This window comes from Pleurodeles waltl, chromosome 8 (genome assembly GCF_031143425.1).
Source record: "Pleurodeles waltl isolate 20211129_DDA chromosome 8, aPleWal1.hap1.20221129, whole genome shotgun sequence".
Taxonomy (NCBI): Eukaryota; Metazoa; Chordata; class Amphibia; order Caudata; family Salamandridae; genus Pleurodeles; species Pleurodeles waltl.
Window position 1 is genome coordinate 464,629,695 of NC_090447.1, and position 17,684 is coordinate 464,647,378.

Sequence of the window (17,684 nt, forward strand, 5' to 3'; positions counted from 1 at the left end):
TGTGGGGCTCTGACCAGGTTCTGTTACCCAGAATCCTTTGCAAAGCTCAAAATTTGGCTAAAAAAACACATTTTCATCACATTATGGTGACAGAAAGTTCTGGAATCTGAGAGGAGCCACAAATTTCCTTCCACCCAGCGTTTCCCCAAGTCTCCCGATAAAAATGATACCTCACTTGTGTGGGTAGGCCTAGCGCCCGCGACAGAAAATGCCCCAAAGCGCAACGTGGACACATCCCATCTTTTTAAAGAAAACAGAGGTGTTTTTTGCAAAGTGCCTACCTGTAGATTTTGGCCTCTAGCTCAGCCGGCACATAGGGAAACCTACCGAACCTGTGCATTTTTGAAAACTAGAGACCTAGGGGAATCCAAGATGGGGTGACTTGTGGGGCTCTGACCAGGTTCTGTTACCCAGAATCCTTTGCAAAGCTCAAAATTTGGCTAAAAAAACACAGTTTCATCACATTATGGTGACAGAAAGTTCTGGAATCTGAGAGGAGCCACAAATTTCCATCCACCCAGCGTTCCCCCAAGTCTCCCGATAAAAATGATAGTCCACTTGTGTGGATAGGCCTAGCGCCGGCGACAGGAAATGCCCCAAAGCGCAACGTGGACACATCCCATTTTTTTTAAAGAAAACAGAGGTGTTTTTTGCAAAGTGCCTACCTGTAGATTTTGGCCTCTAGCTCAGCCGGCACCTAGGGAAACCTACCCAACCTGTGCATTTTTGAAAACTAGAGACCTAGGCGAATCCAAGATGGGGTGACTTGTGGGGCTCTGACCAGGTTCTGTTACCCAGAATCCTTTGCAAAGCTCAAAATTTGTCTAAAAAAACAAATTTTCATCACATTATGGTGACAGAAAATTCTGGAATCTGAGAGGAGCCACACATTTCCTTCCACCCAGCATTCCCCCAAGTCTCCCGATACAAATGATACCTCACTTGTGTGGGTAGGCCTAGCGCCCGCGACAGGAAATGCCCCAAAGCGCAACGTGGACACATCCCATTTTTTTACAGAAAACAGAGGTGTTTTTTGCAAAGTGCCTACCTGTAGATTTTGGCCTCTAGCTCAGCCGGCACCTAGGGAAACCTACCAAACCTGTGCAGTTTTGAAAACTAGAGACCTAGGGGAATCCAAGATGGGGTGACTTGTGGGGCTCTGACCAGGTTCTGTTACCCAGAATCCTTTGCAAAGCTCAAAATTTGGCTAAAAAAACACATTTTCATCACATTATGGTGACAGAAAGTTCTGGAATCTGAGAGAAGCCACACATTTCCTTCCACCCAGCATTCCCCCAAGTCTCCCGATAAAAATGATACCCCACTTGTGTAGGTAGGCCTAGCGCCCGCGACAGGAAATGCCCCAAAGCGCAACGTGGACACATCCCATTTTTTGAAAGAAAACAGAGGTGTTTTTTGCAAAGTGCCTACCTGTAGATTTTGGCCTCTAGCTCAGCCGGCACCTAGGGAAACCTACCCAACCTGTGCATTTTTGAAAACTAGAGACCTAGGGGAATCCAAGATGGGGTGACTTGTGGGGCTCTGACCACGTTCTGTTACCCAGAATCCTTTGCAAAGCTCAAAATTTGGCTAAAAAAACACATTTTCCTCACATTATGGTGACAGAAAGTTCTGGAATCTGAGAGGAGCCACAAATTCCCTTCCACCCAGCGTTCCCTCAAGTCTCCCGATAAAAATGATACCTCACTTGTGTGGGTAGGCCTAGCGCCCGCGACAGGAAATGCCCCAAAGCGCAACGTGGACACAACCCATATTTTGACAGAAAACAGAGCTGTTTTTTGCAATGTGCTTACCTGTAGATTTTGGCCTCTAGCTCAGCCGGCACATAGGGAAACTTACCAAACCTGCGCATTTTCGAAAACTAGAGACCTAGTGGAATCCAAGATGGGGTGACTTGTGGGGCTCTGACCAGGTTCTGTTACCCAGAATCCTTTGCAAAGCTCAAAATTTGGCTAAAAAAACAAATTTTCCTCACATTATGGTGAGAGAAAGTTCTGGAATCTGAGAGGAGCCACACATTTCCTTCCACCCAGCATTCCCCCAAGTCTCCCGATAAAAATGATACCTCACTTGTGTGGGTAGGCCTATAGCCCGCGACAGGAAATGCCCCAAAGCGCAACGTGGACACATCCCATTTTTTTACAGAAAACAGAGCTGTTTTTTGCAAAGTGCCTACCTGTAGATTTTGGCCTCTAGCTCAGCCGGCACATAGGGAAACTTACTAAACATGTGCATTTTCGAAAACTAGAGACCTAGTGGAATCCAAGATGGGGTGACTTGTGGGGCTCTGACCAGGTTCTGTTACCCAGAATCCTTTGCAAAGCTCAAAATTTGGCTAAAAAAACACATTTTCATCACATTATGGTGACAGAAAGTTCTGGAATCTGAGAGAAGCCACAAATTTCCTTCCACCCAGCGTTCCCCCAAGTCTCCCGATAAAAATGATACCCCACTTGTGTAGGTAGGCCTAGCGCCCGCGACAGGAAATGCCCCAAAGCGCAACGTGGACACATCCCATTTTTTGAAAGAAAACAGAGGTGTTTTTTGCAAAGTGCCTACCTGTAGATTTTGGCCTCTAGCTCAGCCGGCACCTAGGGAAACCTACCCAACCTGTGCATTTTTGAAAACTAGAGACCTAGGGGAATCCAAGATGGGGTGACTTGTGGGGCTCTGACCACGTTCTGTTACCCAGAATCCTTTGCAAAGCTCAAAATTTGGCTAAAAAAACACAGTTTCATCACATTATGGTGACAGAAAGTTCTGGAATCTGAGAGGAGCCACAAATTCCCTTCCACCCAGCGTTCCCTCAAGTCTCCCGATAAAAATGATACCTCACTTGTGTGGGTAGGCCTAGCGCCCGCAACAGGAAATGCCCCAAAGCGCAACGTGGACACAACCCATATTTTGACAGAAAACAGAGCTGTTTTTTGCAAAGTGCCTACCTGTAGATTTTGGCCTCTAGCTCAGCCGGCACATAGGGAAACTTACCAAACCTGCGCATTTTCGAAAACTAGAGACCTAGTGGAATCCAAGATGGGGTGACTTGTGGGGCTCTGACCAGGTTCTGTTACCCAGAATCCTTTGCAAAGCTCAAAATTTGGCTAAAAAAACAAATTTTCCTCACATTATGGTGACAGAAAGTTCTGGAATCTGAGAGGAGCCACACATTTCCTTCCACCCAGCATTCCCCCAAGTCTCCCGATAAAAATGATACCTCACTTGTGTGGGTAGGCCTATAGCCCGCGACAGGAAATGCCCCAAAGCGCAACGTGGACACATCCCATTTTTTTACAGAAAACAGAGCTGTTTTTTGCAAAGTGCCTACCTGTAGATTTTGGCCTCTAGCTCAGCCGGCACATAGGGAAACTTACTAAACATGTGCATTTTCGAAAACTAGAGACCTAGTGGAATCCAAGATGGGGTGACTTGTGGGGCTCTGACCGGGTTCTGTTACCCAGAATCCTTTGCAAAGCTCAAAATTTGGCTAACAAAACACATTTTCCTCACATTATGGTGACAGAATGTTCTGGAATCTGAGAGCAGCCACAAATTCCCTTCCAACCAGCGTTCCCTCAAGTCTCCAGATAAAAATGATACCTCACTTGTGTGGGTAGGCCTAGCGCCCGCGACAGGAAATGCCCCAAAGCTCAACGTGGACACATCCCATTTTTTTACAGAAAACAGAGCTGTTTTTTGTGAAGTGCCTACCTGTAGATTTTGGCCTCTAGCTCAGCCGGCACCTAGGGAAACCTACCCAACCTGTGCATTTTTGAAAACTAGAGACCTAGGGGAATCCAAGATGGGGTGACTTGTGGGGCTCTGACCACGTTCTGTTACCCAGAATCCTTTGCAAAGCTCAAAATTTGGCTAAAAAAACACAGTTTCATCACATTATGGTGACAGAAAGTTCTGGAATCTGAGAGGAGCCACAAATTCCCTTCCACCCAGCGTTCCCTCAAGTCTCCCGATAAAAATGATACCTCACTTGTGTGGGTAGGCCTAGCGCCCGCGACAGGAAATGCCCCAAAGCGCAACGTGGACACAACCCATATTTTGACAGAAAACAGAGCTGTTTTTTGCAAAGTGCCTACCTGTAGATTTTGGCCTCTAGCTCAGCCGGCACATAGGGAAACTTACCAAACCTGCGCATTTTCGAAAACTAGAGACCTAGTGGAATCCAAGATGGGGTGACTTGTGGGGCTCTGACCAGGTTCTGTTACCCAGAATCCTTTGCAAAGCTCAAAATTTGGCTAAAAAAACAAATTTTCCTCACATTATGGTGACAGAAAGTTCTGGAATCTGAGAGGAGCCACACATTTCCTTCCACCCAGCATTCCCCCAAGTCTCCCGATAAAAATGATACCTCACTTGTGTGGGTAGGCCTATAGCCCGCGACAGGAAATGCCCCAAAGCGCAACGTGGACACATCCTATTTTTTTACAGAAAACAGAGCTGTTTTTTGCAAAGTGCCTACCTGTAGATTTTGGCCTCTAGCTCAGCCGGCACATAGGGAAACTTACTAAACATGTGCATTTTCGAAAACTAGAGACCTAGTGGAATCCAAGATGGGGTGACTTGTGGGGCTCTGACCGGGTTCTGTTACCCAGAATCCTTTGCAAAGCTCAAAATTTGGCTAACAAAACACATTTTCCTCACATTATGGTGACAGAATGTTCTGGAATCTGAGAGCAGCCACAAATTCCCTTCCAACCAGCGTTCCCTCAAGTCTCCAGATAAAAATGATACCTCACTTGTGTGGGTAGGCCTAGCGCCCGCGACAGGAAATGCCCCAAAGCTCAACGTGGACACATCCCATTTTTTTACAGAAAACAGAGCTGTTTTTTGTGAAGTGCCTACCTGTAGATTTTGGCCTCTAGCTCAGCCGGCACCTAGGGAAACCTACCAAACCTGTGCAGTTTTGAAAACTAGAGACCTAGGGGAATCCAAGATGGGGTGACTTGTGGGTCTCTGACCAGGTTCTGTTACCCAGAATCCTTTGCAAAGCTCAAAATTTGGCTAAAAAAACTAATTTTCCTCACATTATGGTGACAGAAAGTTCTGGAATCGGAGAGGAGCCACAAATTTCCTTCCACCCAGCGTTCCCCCAAGTCTCCCGATACAAAATGATACCTCACTTGTGTGGGTAGGCCTAGCGCCCGCGACAGGAAATGCCCCAAAGCGCAACGTGGACACAACCCATTTTTTGACAGAAAACAGAGCTGTTTTTAGCAAAGTGCCTACCTGTAGATTTTGGAGTCTAGCTCAGACGGCACCTAGGGAAACCTACCAAACCTGTGCATTTTGGAAATCTAGAGACCTAGGGGAATCCAAGATGGGGTGACTTGTGGGGTTCTGACCAGGTTCTGTTACCCAGAATCCTTTGCAAAGGTCAAAATCTGGCTAAAAAAACACATTTTCCTCACATTATGGTGACAGAAAGTTCTGAAATCTGAGAGGAGCCACAAATTTCCTTCCACCCAGCGTTCCCCCAAGTCTCCCGAAAAAAATGATACCTCACTTGTGTGGGTAGGCCTAGCGCCCGCGACAGGAAATGCCCCAAAGCGCAACGTGGACACAACCCATTTTTTGACAGAAAACAGAGCTGTTTTTAGCAAAGTGCCTACCTGTAGATTTTGGAGTCTAGCTCAGACGGCACCTAGGGAAACCTACCAAACCTGTGCATTTTGGAAATCTAGAGACCTAGGGGAATCCAAGATGGGGTGACTTGTAGGGTTCTGACCAGGTTCTGTTACCCAGAATCCTTTGCAAAGGTCAAAATCTGGCTAAAAAAACACATTTTCCTCACATTATGGTGACAGAAAGTTCTGAAATCTGAGAGGAGCCACAAATTTCCTTCCACCCAGCGTTCCCCCAAGTCTCCCGATAAAAATGATACCTCACTTGTGTGGGTAGGCCTAGCGCCCGCGACAGGAAATGCCCCAAAGCTCAACGTGGACACATCCCATTTTTTTACAGAAAACAGAGCTGTTTTTTGTGAAGTGCCTACCTGTAGATTTTGGCCACTAGCTCAGCCGGCACATAGGGAAACCTACCAAACCTGTGCAGTTTTGAAAACTAGAGACCTAGGGGAATCCAAGATGGGGTGACTTGTGGGGCTCTGACCAGGTTCTGTTACCCAGAATCCTTTGCAAAGCTCAAAATTTGGCTAAAAAAACAAATTTTCCTCACATTATGGTGACAGAAAGTTCTGGAATCTGAGAGGAGCCACACATTTCCTTCCACCCAGCATTCCCCCAAGTCTCCCGATAAAAATGATACCTCACTTGTGTGGGTAGGCCTATAGCCCGCGACAGGAAATGCCCCAAAGCGCAACGTGGACACATCCCATTTTTTTACAGAAAACAGAGCTGTTTTTTGCAAAGTGCCTACCTGTAGATTTTGGCCTCTAGCTCAGCCGGCACATAGGGAAACTTACTAAACATGTGCATTTTCGAAAACTAGAGACCTAGTGGAATCCAAGATGGGGTGACTTGTGGGGCTCTGACCGGGTTCTGTTACCCAGAATCCTTTGCAAAGCTCAAAATTTGGCTAACAAAACACATTTTCCTCACATTATGGTGACAGAATGTTCTGGAATCTGAGAGCAGCCACAAATTCCCTTCCAACCAGCGTTCCCTCAAGTCTCCAGATAAAAATGATACCTCACTTGTGTGGGTAGGCCTAGCGCCCGCGACAGGAAATGCCCCAAAGCTCAACGTGGACACATCCCATTTTTTTACAGAAAACAGAGCTGTTTTTTGTGAAGTGCCTACCTGTAGATTTTGGCCTCTAGCTCAGCCGGCACCTAGGGAAACCTACCCAACCTGTGCATTTTTGAAAACTAGAGACCTAGGGGAATCCAAGATGGGGTGACTTGTGGGGCTCTGACCACGTTCTGTTACCCAGAATCCTTTGCAAAGCTCAAAATTTGGCTAAAAAAACACAGTTTCATCACATTATGGTGACAGAAAGTTCTGGAATCTGAGAGGAGCCACAAATTCCCTTCCACCCAGCGTTCCCTCAAGTCTCCCGATAAAAATGATACCTCACTTGTGTGGGTAGGCCTAGCGCCCGCGACAGGAAATGCCCCAAAGCGCAACGTGGACACAACCCATATTTTGACAGAAAACAGAGCTGTTTTTTGCAAAGTGCCTACCTGTAGATTTTGGCCTCTAGCTCAGCCGGCACATAGGGAAACTTACCAAACCTGCGCATTTTCGAAAACTAGAGACCTAGTGGAATCCAAGATGGGGTGACTTGTGGGGCTCTGACCAGGTTCTGTTACCCAGAATCCTTTGCAAAGCTCAAAATTTGGCTAAAAAAACAAATTTTCCTCACATTATGGTGACAGAAAGTTCTGGAATCTGAGAGGAGCCACACATTTCCTTCCACCCAGCATTCCCCCAAGTCTCCCGATAAAAATGATACCTCACTTGTGTGGGTAGGCCTATAGCCCGCGACAGGAAATGCCCCAAAGCGCAACGTGGACACATCCTATTTTTTTTACAGAAAACAGAGCTGTTTTTTGCAAAGTGCCTACCTGTAGATTTTGGCCTCTAGCTCAGCCGGCCCATAGGGAAACTTACTAAACATGTGCATTTTCGAAAACTAGAGACCTAGTGGAATCCAAGATGGGGTGACTTGTGGGGCTCTGACCGGGTTCTGTTACCCAGAATCCTTTGCAAAGCTCAAAATTTGGCTAAAAAAACACAGTTTCATCACATTATGGTGACAGAAAGTTCTGGAATCTGAGAGGAGCCACAAATTCCCTTCCAACCAGCGTTCCCTCAAGTCTCCAGATAAAAATGATACCTCACTTGTGTGGGTAGGCCTAGCGCCCGCGACAGGAAATGCCCCAAAGCTCAACGTGGACACATCCCATTTTTTTACAGAAAACAGAGCTGTTTTTTGTGAAGTGCCTACCTGTAGATTTTGGCCTCTAGCTCAGCCGGCACCTAGGGAAACCTACCAAACCTGTGCAGTTTTGAAAACTAGAGACCTAGGGGAATCCAAGATGGGGTGACTTGTGGGTCTCTGACCAGGTTCTGTTACCCAGAATCCTTTGCAAAGCTCAAAATTTGGCTAAAAAAACTAATTTTCCTCACATTATGGTGACAGAAAGTTCTGGAATCGGAGAGGAGCCACAAATTTCCTTCCACCCAGCGTTCCCCCAAGTCTCCCGATACAAAATGATACCTCACTTGTGTGGGTAGGCCTAGCGCCCGCGACAGGAAATGCCCCAAAGCGCAACGTGGACACAACCCATTTTTTGACAGAAAACAGAGCTGTTTTTAGCAAAGTGCCTACCTGTAGATTTTGGAGTCTAGCTCAGACGGCACCTAGGGAAACCTACCAAACCTGTGCATTTTGGAAATCTAGAGACCTAGGGGAATCCAAGATGGGGTGACTTGTGGGGTTCTGACCAGGTTCTGTTACCCAGAATCCTTTGCAAAGGTCAAAATCTGGCTAAAAAAACACATTTTCCTCACATTATGGTGACAGAAAGTTCTGAAATCTGAGAGGAGCCACAAATTTCCTTCCACCCAGCGTTCCCCCAAGTCTCCCGAAAAAAATGATACCTCACTTGTGTGGGTAGGCCTAGCGCCCGCGACAGGAAATGCCCCAAAGCGCAACGTGGACACAACCCATTTTTTGACAGAAAACAGAGCTGTTTTTAGCAAAGTGCCTACCTGTAGATTTTGGAGTCTAGCTCAGACGGCACCTAGGGAAACCTACCAAACCTGTGCATTTTGGAAATCTAGAGACCTAGGGGAATCCAAGATGGGGTGACTTGTAGGGTTCTGACCAGGTTCTGTTACCCAGAATCCTTTGCAAAGGTCAAAATCTGGCTTAAAAAACACATTTTCCTCACATTATGGTGACAGAAAGTTCTGAAATCTGAGAGGAGCCACAAATTTCCTTCCACCCAGCGTTCCCCCAAGTCTCCCGATAAAAATGATACCTCACTTGTGTGGGTAGGCCTAGCGCCCGCGACAGGAAATGCCCCAAAGCTCAACGTGGACACATCCCATTTTTTTACAGAAAACAGAGCTGTTTTTTGTGAAGTGCCTACCTGTAGATTTTGGCCACTAGCTCAGCCGGCACATAGGGAAACCTACCAAACCTGTGCAGTTTTGAAAACTAGAGACCTAGGGGAATCCAAGATGGGGTGACTTGTGGGGCTCTGACCAGGTTCTGTTACCCAGAATCCTTTGCAAAGCTCAAAATTTGGCTAAAAAAACAAATTTTCCTCACATTATGGTGACAGAAAGTTCTGGAATCGGAGAGGAGCCACAAATTTCCTTCCACCCAGCGTTCCCCCAAGTCTCCCGATATAAAATGATACCTCACTTGTGTGGGTAGGCCTAGCGCCCGCGACAGGAAATGCCCCAAAGCGCAACGTGGACACAACCCATTTTTTGACAGAAAACAGAGCTGTTTTTAGCAAAGTGCCTACCTGTAGATTTTGGAGTCTAGCTCAGACGGCACCTAGGGAAACCTACCAAACCTGTGCATTTTGGAAATCTAGAGACCTAGGGGAATCCGAGATGGGGTGACTTGTGGGGTTCTGACCAGGTTCTGTTACCCAGAATCCTTTGCAAAGGTCAAAATCTGGCTAAAAAAACACATTTTCCTCACATTATGGTGACAGAAAGTTCTGAAATCTGAGAGGAGCCACAAATTTCCTTCCACCCAGCGTTCCCCCAAGTCTCCCGAAAAAAATGATACCTCACTTGTGTGGGTAGGCCTAGCGCCCGCGACAGGAAATGCCCCAAAGCGCGACGTGGACACAACCCATTTTTTGACAGAAAACAGAGCTGTTTTTAGCAAAGTGCCTACCTGTAGATTTTGGAGTCTAGCTCAGACGGCACCTAGGGAAACCTACCAAACCTGTGCATTTTGGAAATCTAGAGACCTAGGGGAATCCAAGATGGGGTGACTTGTAGGGTTCTGACCAGGTTCTGTTACCCAGAATCCTTTGCAAAGGTCAAAATCTGGCTAAAAAAACACATTTTCCTCACATTATGGTGACAGAAAGTTCTGAAATCTGAGAGGAGCCACAAATTTCCTTCCACCCAGCGTTCCCCCAAGTCTCCCGATAAAAATGATACCTCACTTGTGTGGGTAGGCCTAGCGCCCGCCTCAGGAAATGCCCCAAAGCTCAACGTGGACACATCCCATTTTTTTACAGAAAACAGAGCTGTTTTTTGTGAAGTGCCTACCTGTAGATTTTGGCCACTAGCTCAGCCGGCACATAGGGAAACCTACCAAACCTGTGCAATTTTGAAAACTAGAGACCTAGGGGAATCCAAGATGGGGTGACTTGTGGGGCTCTGACCAGGTTCTGTTACCCAGAATCCTTTGCAAAGCTCAAAATTTGGCTAAAAAAACAAATTTTCCTCACATTATGGTGACAGAAAGTTCTGGAATCGGAGAGGAGCCACAAATTTCCTTCCACCCAGCGTTCCCCCAAGTCTCCCGATATAAAATGATACCTCACTTGTGTGGGTAGGCCTAGCGCCCGCGACAGTAAATGCCCCAAAGCGCAACGTGGACACAACCCATTTTTTGACAGAAAACAGAGCTGTTTTTAGCAAAGTGCCTACCTGTAGATTTTGGAGTCTAGCTCAGACGGCACCTAGGGAAACCTACCAAACCTGTGCATTTTGGAAATCTAGAGACCTAGGGGAATCCAAGATGGGGTGACTTGTGGGGTTCTGACCAGGTTCTGTTACCCAGAATCCTTTGCAAAGGCCAAAATCTGGCTAAAAAAACACATTTTCCTCACATTATGGTGACAGAAAGTTCTGAAATCTGAGAGGAGCCACAAATTTCCTTCCACCCAGCGTTCCCCCAAGTCTCCCGATAAAAATGATACCTCACTTGTGTGGGTAGGCCTAGTGCCCGCGACAGGAAATGCCCCAAAGCGCAACGTGGACACAACCCATTTTTTGACAGAAAACAGAGCTGTTTTTAGCAAAGTGCCTACCTGTAGATTTTGGAGTCTAGCTCAGACAGCACCTAGGGAAACCTACCAAACCTGTGCATTTTGGAAATCTAGAGACCTAGGGGAATCCAAGATGGGGTGACTTGTGGGGTTCTGACCAGGTTCTGTTACCCAGAATCCTTTGCAAATGTCAAAATCTGGCTAAAAAAAACACATTTTCCTCACATTATGGTGACAGAAAGTTCTGAAATCTGAGAGGAGCCACAAATTTCCTTCCACCCAGCGATCCCCCAAGTCTCCCGATAAAAATGATACCTCACTTGTGTGGGTAGGCCTAGCGCCCGCGACAGGAAATGCCCCAAAGCGCAACGTGGACACATCCCATTTTTTAAAAGAAAACAAAGGTGTTTTTTGCAAAGTGCCTACCTGTAGATTTTGGCCTCTAGCTCAGCCGGCACCTAGGGAAACCTACCAAACCTGTGCATTTTCCAAAACTCGAGACCTAGTGTAATCCAAGATGGGGTGACTTGTGGGGCTCTGAACAGGTTCTGTTACCCAGAATCCTTTGCAAAGCTCAAAATTTGGCTAAAAAAACACATTTTCATCACATTATGGTGACAGAAAGTTCTGGAATCTGAGAGGAGCCACAAATTTCCATCCACCCAGCGTTCCCCCAAGTCTCCCGATAAAAATGATACCTCACTTGTGTGGGTAGCCAAAGCGCCCGCTTCAGGGAATGCCCCAAAGCGCAACGTGGACACAAACCATTTTTTGACAGAAAATAGAGCTGTTTTTTGCAAAGTGCCTATCTGTAGATTTGGCCTCTAGCTCAGCCGGCACCTAGGGAAACCTACCAAACCTGTGCATGTTTTTAAAACTAGAGACCTAGGGGAATCCAAGATGGGGTGATTTGTGGGCTCTGACCAGGTTCTGTTACCCAGAATCCTTTGCAAAGCTCAAAATTTGGCAAAAAAAACACATTTTCATCACATTATGGTGACAGAAAGTTCTGGAATCTGAGAGAAGCCACAAATTTCCTTCCACTCAGCGTTCCCCCAAGTCTCCCGATAAAAATGATACCCCACTTGTGTGGGTAGGCCTAGCGCCCGCGACAGGAAATGCCCCAAAGCGCAACGTGGACACATCCCATTTTTTGAAAGAAAACAGAGGTGTTTTTTGCAAAGTGCCTACCTGTAGATTTTGGCCTCTAGCTCAGCCGGCACCTAGGGAAACCTACCCAACCTGTGCATTTTTGAAAACTAGAGACCTAGGGGAATCCAAGATGGTGTGACTTGTGGGCTCTGACCACGTTCTGTTACCCAGAATCCTTTGCAAAGCTCAAAATTTGGCTAAAAAAACACATTTTCCTCACATTATGGTGACAGAAAGTTCTGGAATCTGAGAGGAGCCACAAATTCACTTCCACCCAGCGTTCCCTCAAGTCTCCCGATAAAAATGATACCTCACTTGTGTGGGTAGGCCTAGCGCCCGCGACAGGAAATGCCCCCAAGCGCAACGTGGACACAACCCATATTTTGACAGAAAACAGAGCTGTTTTTTGCAAAGTGCCTACCTGTAGATTTTGGCCTCTAGCTCAGCCGGCACATAGGGAAACTTACCAAACCTGTGCATTTTCATAAACTAGAGACCTAGTGGAATCCAAGATGGGGTGACTTGTGGGGCTCTGACCAGGTTCTGTTACCCAGAATCCTTTGCAAAGCTCAAAATTTTGCTAAAAAAACAAATTTTCCTCACATTATGGTGACAGAAAGTTCTGGAATCTGAGAGGAGCCACACATTTCCTTCCACCCAGCATTCCCTCAAGTCTCCCGATAAAAATGATACCTCACTTGTGTGGGTAGGCCTAGCGCCCGCGACAGGAAATGCCCCAAAGCGCAACATGGACACATCCCATTTTTTACAGAAAACAGAGCTGTTTTTTGCAAAGTGCCTACCTGTAGATTTTGGCCTCTAGCTCAGCCGGCACATAGGGAAACTTACCAAACCTGTGCATTTTTGAAAACTAGAGACCTAGTGGAATCCAAGATGGGGTGACTTGTGGGGCTCTGACCAGGTTCTGTTACCCAGAATCCTTTGCAAAGCTCAAAATTTGGCTAACAAAACACATTTTCCTCACATTATGGTGACAGAAAGTTCTGGAATCTGAGAGCAGCCACAAATTCCCTTCCACCTAGCGTTCCCTCAAGTCTCCCGATAAAAATGATACCTCACTTGTGTGGGTAGGCCTAGCGCCCGCGACAGGAAATGCCCCAAAGCGCAACGTGGACACATCCCATTTTTTTACAGAAAACAGAGCTGTTTTTTGTGAAGTGCCTACCTGTAGATTTTGGCCTCTAGCTCAGCCGGCACATAGGGAAACCTACCCAACCTGTGCATTTTTGAAAACTAGAGACCTAGGGGAATCCAAGATGGGGTGACTTGTGGGGCTCTGACCACGTTCTGTTACCCAGAATCCTTTGCAAAGCTCAAAATTTGGCTAACAAAACACAGTTTCATCACATTATGGTGACAGAAAGTTCTGGAATCTGAGAGGAGCCACAAATTTCCATCCACCCAGTGTTCCCCCCAGTCTCCCGATAAAAATGATACCCCACTTGTGTGGGTAGGCCTAGCGCCGGCGACAGGAAATGCCCCAAAGCCCAACGTGGACACATCCCATTTTTGAAAGAAAACAAAGGTGTTTTTTGCAAAGTGCCTACCTGTAGATTTTGGCCTATAGCTCAGCCAGCACCTAGGGAAACCTACCAAACCTGTTCATTTTCGAAAACTAGAGACCTAGTGGAATCCAAGATGGGGTGACTTATGGGGCTCTGACCAGGTTCTGTTACCCAGAATCCTTTGCAAAGCTCAAAATTTGGCTAAAAAAACAAATTTTCCTCACATTATGGTGACAGAAAGTTCTGGAATCTGAGAGGAGCAACACATTTCCTTCCACCCAGCATTCCCCCAAGTCTCCCGATAAAAATGATACCTCACTTGTGTGGGTAGGCCTAGCGCCCGCGACAGGAAATGCCCCAAAGCGCAACGTGGACACATCCCATTTTTTTACAGAAAACAGAGCTGTTTTTTGCCAAGTGCCTACCTGTAGATTTTGGCCTCTAGCTCAGCCGGCACCTAGGGAAACCTACTAAACCTGTGCAGTTTTGAAAACTAGAGACCTAGGGGAATCCAAGATGGGGTGACTTGTGGGGCTCTGACCAGGTTCTGTTACCCAGAATCCTTTGCAAAGCTCAAAATTTGGCTAAAAAAACACATTTTCATCACATTATGGTGACAGAAAGTTCTGGAATCTGAGAGAAGCCACAAATTTCCTTCCACCCAGCGTTCCCCCAAGTCTCCCGATAAAAATGATACCCCACTTGTGTGGGTAGGCCTAGCGCCCGCGACAGGAAATGCCCCAAAGCGCAACGTGGACACATCCCATTTTTTTAAAGAAAACAGAGGTGTTTTTTGCAAAGTGCCTACCTGTAGATTTTGGCCTCTAGCTCAGCCGGCACCTAGGGAAACCTACCCAACCTGTGCATTTTAGAAAACTAGAGACCTAGGGGAATCCAAGATGGGGTGACTTGTGGGACTCTGACCACGTTCTGTTACCCAGAATCCTTTGCAAAGCTCAAAATGTGGCTAAAAAAACACATTTTCCTCACATTATGGTGACAGAAAGTTCTGGAATCTGAGAGGAGCCACAAATTCCCTTCCACCCAGCGTTCCCTCAAGTGTCCCGATAATAATGATACCTCACTTGTGTGGGTAGGCCTAGCGCCCACGACAGGAAATGCCCCAAAGCGCAACGTGGACACATCCCATTTTTTGACAGAAAACAGAGCTGTTTTTTGCAAAGTAGTAGATTTTGGCCTCTAGCTCAGCCAGCCCCTAGGGAAACCTACCAAACCTGTGCATTTTTTAAATCTAAAGACCTAGGGGAATCCAAGATGGGGTGACTTGTGGGGCTCTGACCAGGTTCTGTTCCCCAGAATCCTTTACAAAGCTCAAAATTTGGCTAAAAAAACACATTTTCATCACATTATGGTGACAGAAAATTCTGGAATCTGCGAGAAGCCACAAATTTCCTTCCACCCAGCGTTCCCCCAAGTCTCCCGATAAAAGTGATACCCCACTTGTGTGGGTAGGCATAGCGCCCCCGACAGGAAATGCCCCAAAGCGCAACGTGGACACAACCCATTTTTTGACAGAAAACAGAGCTGTTTTTTGCAAAGTGCCTATCTGTAGATTTTGGCCTCTAGCTCAGCTGGCACCTATGGAAACCTACCAAACCTGTGCATTTTTTAAAACTAGAGACCTAGGGGAATCCAATAAGGGTGTGACTTGTGGGGCTCTGACCAGGTTCTGTTACCCAGAATCTTTTGCAACCCTCAAAATTTGGCTAAAAAAAACACATGTTCCTCACATATCTGTGGCAGAAAGTTTTGGAATCTGAGAGGAGGCACAAATTTCTTTCCACCCAGAGTTCCCCCAAAGTCTCCCGATAAAAATGATACCTTACTTGTGTGGGTAGGCCTAGCGCCCGCGACAGGAAATGCCCCAAAGCACAACGTGGACACATCCCATTTTTTGACAGAAAACAGAGCTGTTTTTTGCAAAGTAGTAGATTTTGGCCTCTAGCTCAGCCAGCACCTAGGGAAACCTACCAAACCTGTGCATTTTTTAAATCTAAAGACCTAGGGGAATCCAAGATGGGGTGACTTGTGGGGCTCTGACCAGGTTCTGTTCCCCAGAATCCTTTACAAAGCTCACAATTTGGCTAAAAAAACACATTTTCCTCACATTATGGTGACAGAAAGTTCTGGAATCTGAGAGGAGCCACAAATTTCCTTCCACCCAGCGTTCCCCCAAGTCTCCCGATACAAAATGATACCTCACTTGTATGGGTAGGCATAGCGCCCCCGACAGGAAATGCCCCAAAGCGCAACGTGGACACAACCCATTTTTTGACAGAAAACAGAGCTGTTTTTTGCAAAGTGCCTACCTGTAGATTTTGGAGTCTAGCTCAGCCGGCACCTAGGGAAACCTACCCAACCTGTGCATTTCGGAAAACTAGAGACCTAGGGGAATCCAAGATGGGGTGACTTGTGGGGTTCTGACCAGGTTCTGTTACACAGAATCCTTTGCAAAGGTCAAAATCTGGCTAAAAAAACACATTTTCCTCACATTATGGTGACAGAAAGTTCTGGAATCTGAGAGGAGCCACAAATTTCCTTCCACCCAGCGTTCCCCCAAGTCTCCCGATAAAAATGATACCTCACTTGTGTGGGTAGGCCTAGCGCCCCGCGACAGGAAATGCCCCAAAGCGCAACGTGGACACAACCCATTTTTTGACATAAAACACAGCTGTTTTTTGCAAAGAGCCTACCTGTAGATTTTGGCCTCTAGCTCAGCCAGCACCTAGGGAAACCTACCAAACCTGTGCATTTATGAAAACTAGAGACCTAGGGGAATCCAAGATGGGGTGACTTGTGGGACTCTGACCAGGTTCTGTTACCCAGAATCCTTTGCAAAGCTCAAGATTTGGTTTAAAAAAAAACATTTTCCTCACATTATGGTGACAGAAAGTTCTGGAATCTGAGAGGAGCCACAAATTTCCATACACGCAGCGTTCCCCCAAGTCTCCCGATAAAAATGATACCTCACTTGTGTGGGTAGGCCTAGCGCCCCCGACAGAAAATGCCCCATGGCGCAACGTGGACACATCCCATTTTTTTAAAGAAAACAGAGGTGTTTTTTGCAAAGTGTCTATCTGTAGATTTTGGCCTCTAGCTCAGCCGGCGCATAGGGAAACCTACCCAACCTGTGCATTTTTGAAAACTAGAGTCCTAGGGGAATCCAAGATGGGGTGACTTGTGGGGCTCTGACCAGGTTCTGTTACCCAGAATCCTTTGCAAAGCTCAAAATTTGGCTAAAAAAACACAGTTTCATCACATTATGGTGACAGAAAGTTCTGGAATCTGAGAGAAGCCACAAATTTCCTTCCACCCAGCGTTCCCCCAAGTCTCCCGATAAAAATGATACCCCACTTGTGTGGGTAGGCCTAGCGCCCGCGACAGGAAATGCCCCAAAGCGCAACGTGGACACATCCCATTTTTTTAAAGAAAACAAAGGTGTTTTTTGCAAAGTGCCTACCTGTAGATTTTGGCCTCTAGCTCAGCCGGCACCTAGGGAAAACCTACCAAACCTGTGCATTTTCGAAAACTAGAGACCTAGTGGAATCCAAGATGGGGTGACTTGTGGGGCTCTGACCAGGTTCTGTTACCCAGAATCCTTTGCAAAGCTCAAAATTTGGCTAAAAAAACACATTTTCATCACATTATCGTGACAGAAAGTTCTGGAATCTGAGAGGAGCCAACAATTTCCATCCACCCAGCGTTCCCCCAAGTCTCCCGATAAAAATGATACCTCACTTGTGTGGGTAGCCCTAGCGCCCGCTTCAGGGAATGCCCCAAAGCGCAACGTGGACACAAACCATTTTTTGACAGAAAATAGAGCTGTTTTTTGCCAAGTGCCTATCTGTAGATTTTGGCCTCTAGCTCAGCCGGCACCTAGGGAAACCTACCAAACCTGTGCATGTTTTTAAAACTAGAGACCTAGGGGAATCCAAGATGGGGTGATTTGTGGGGCTCTGACCAGGTTCTGTTACCGAGAATTCTTTGCAAAGCTCAAAATGTGGCTAAAAAAAAAC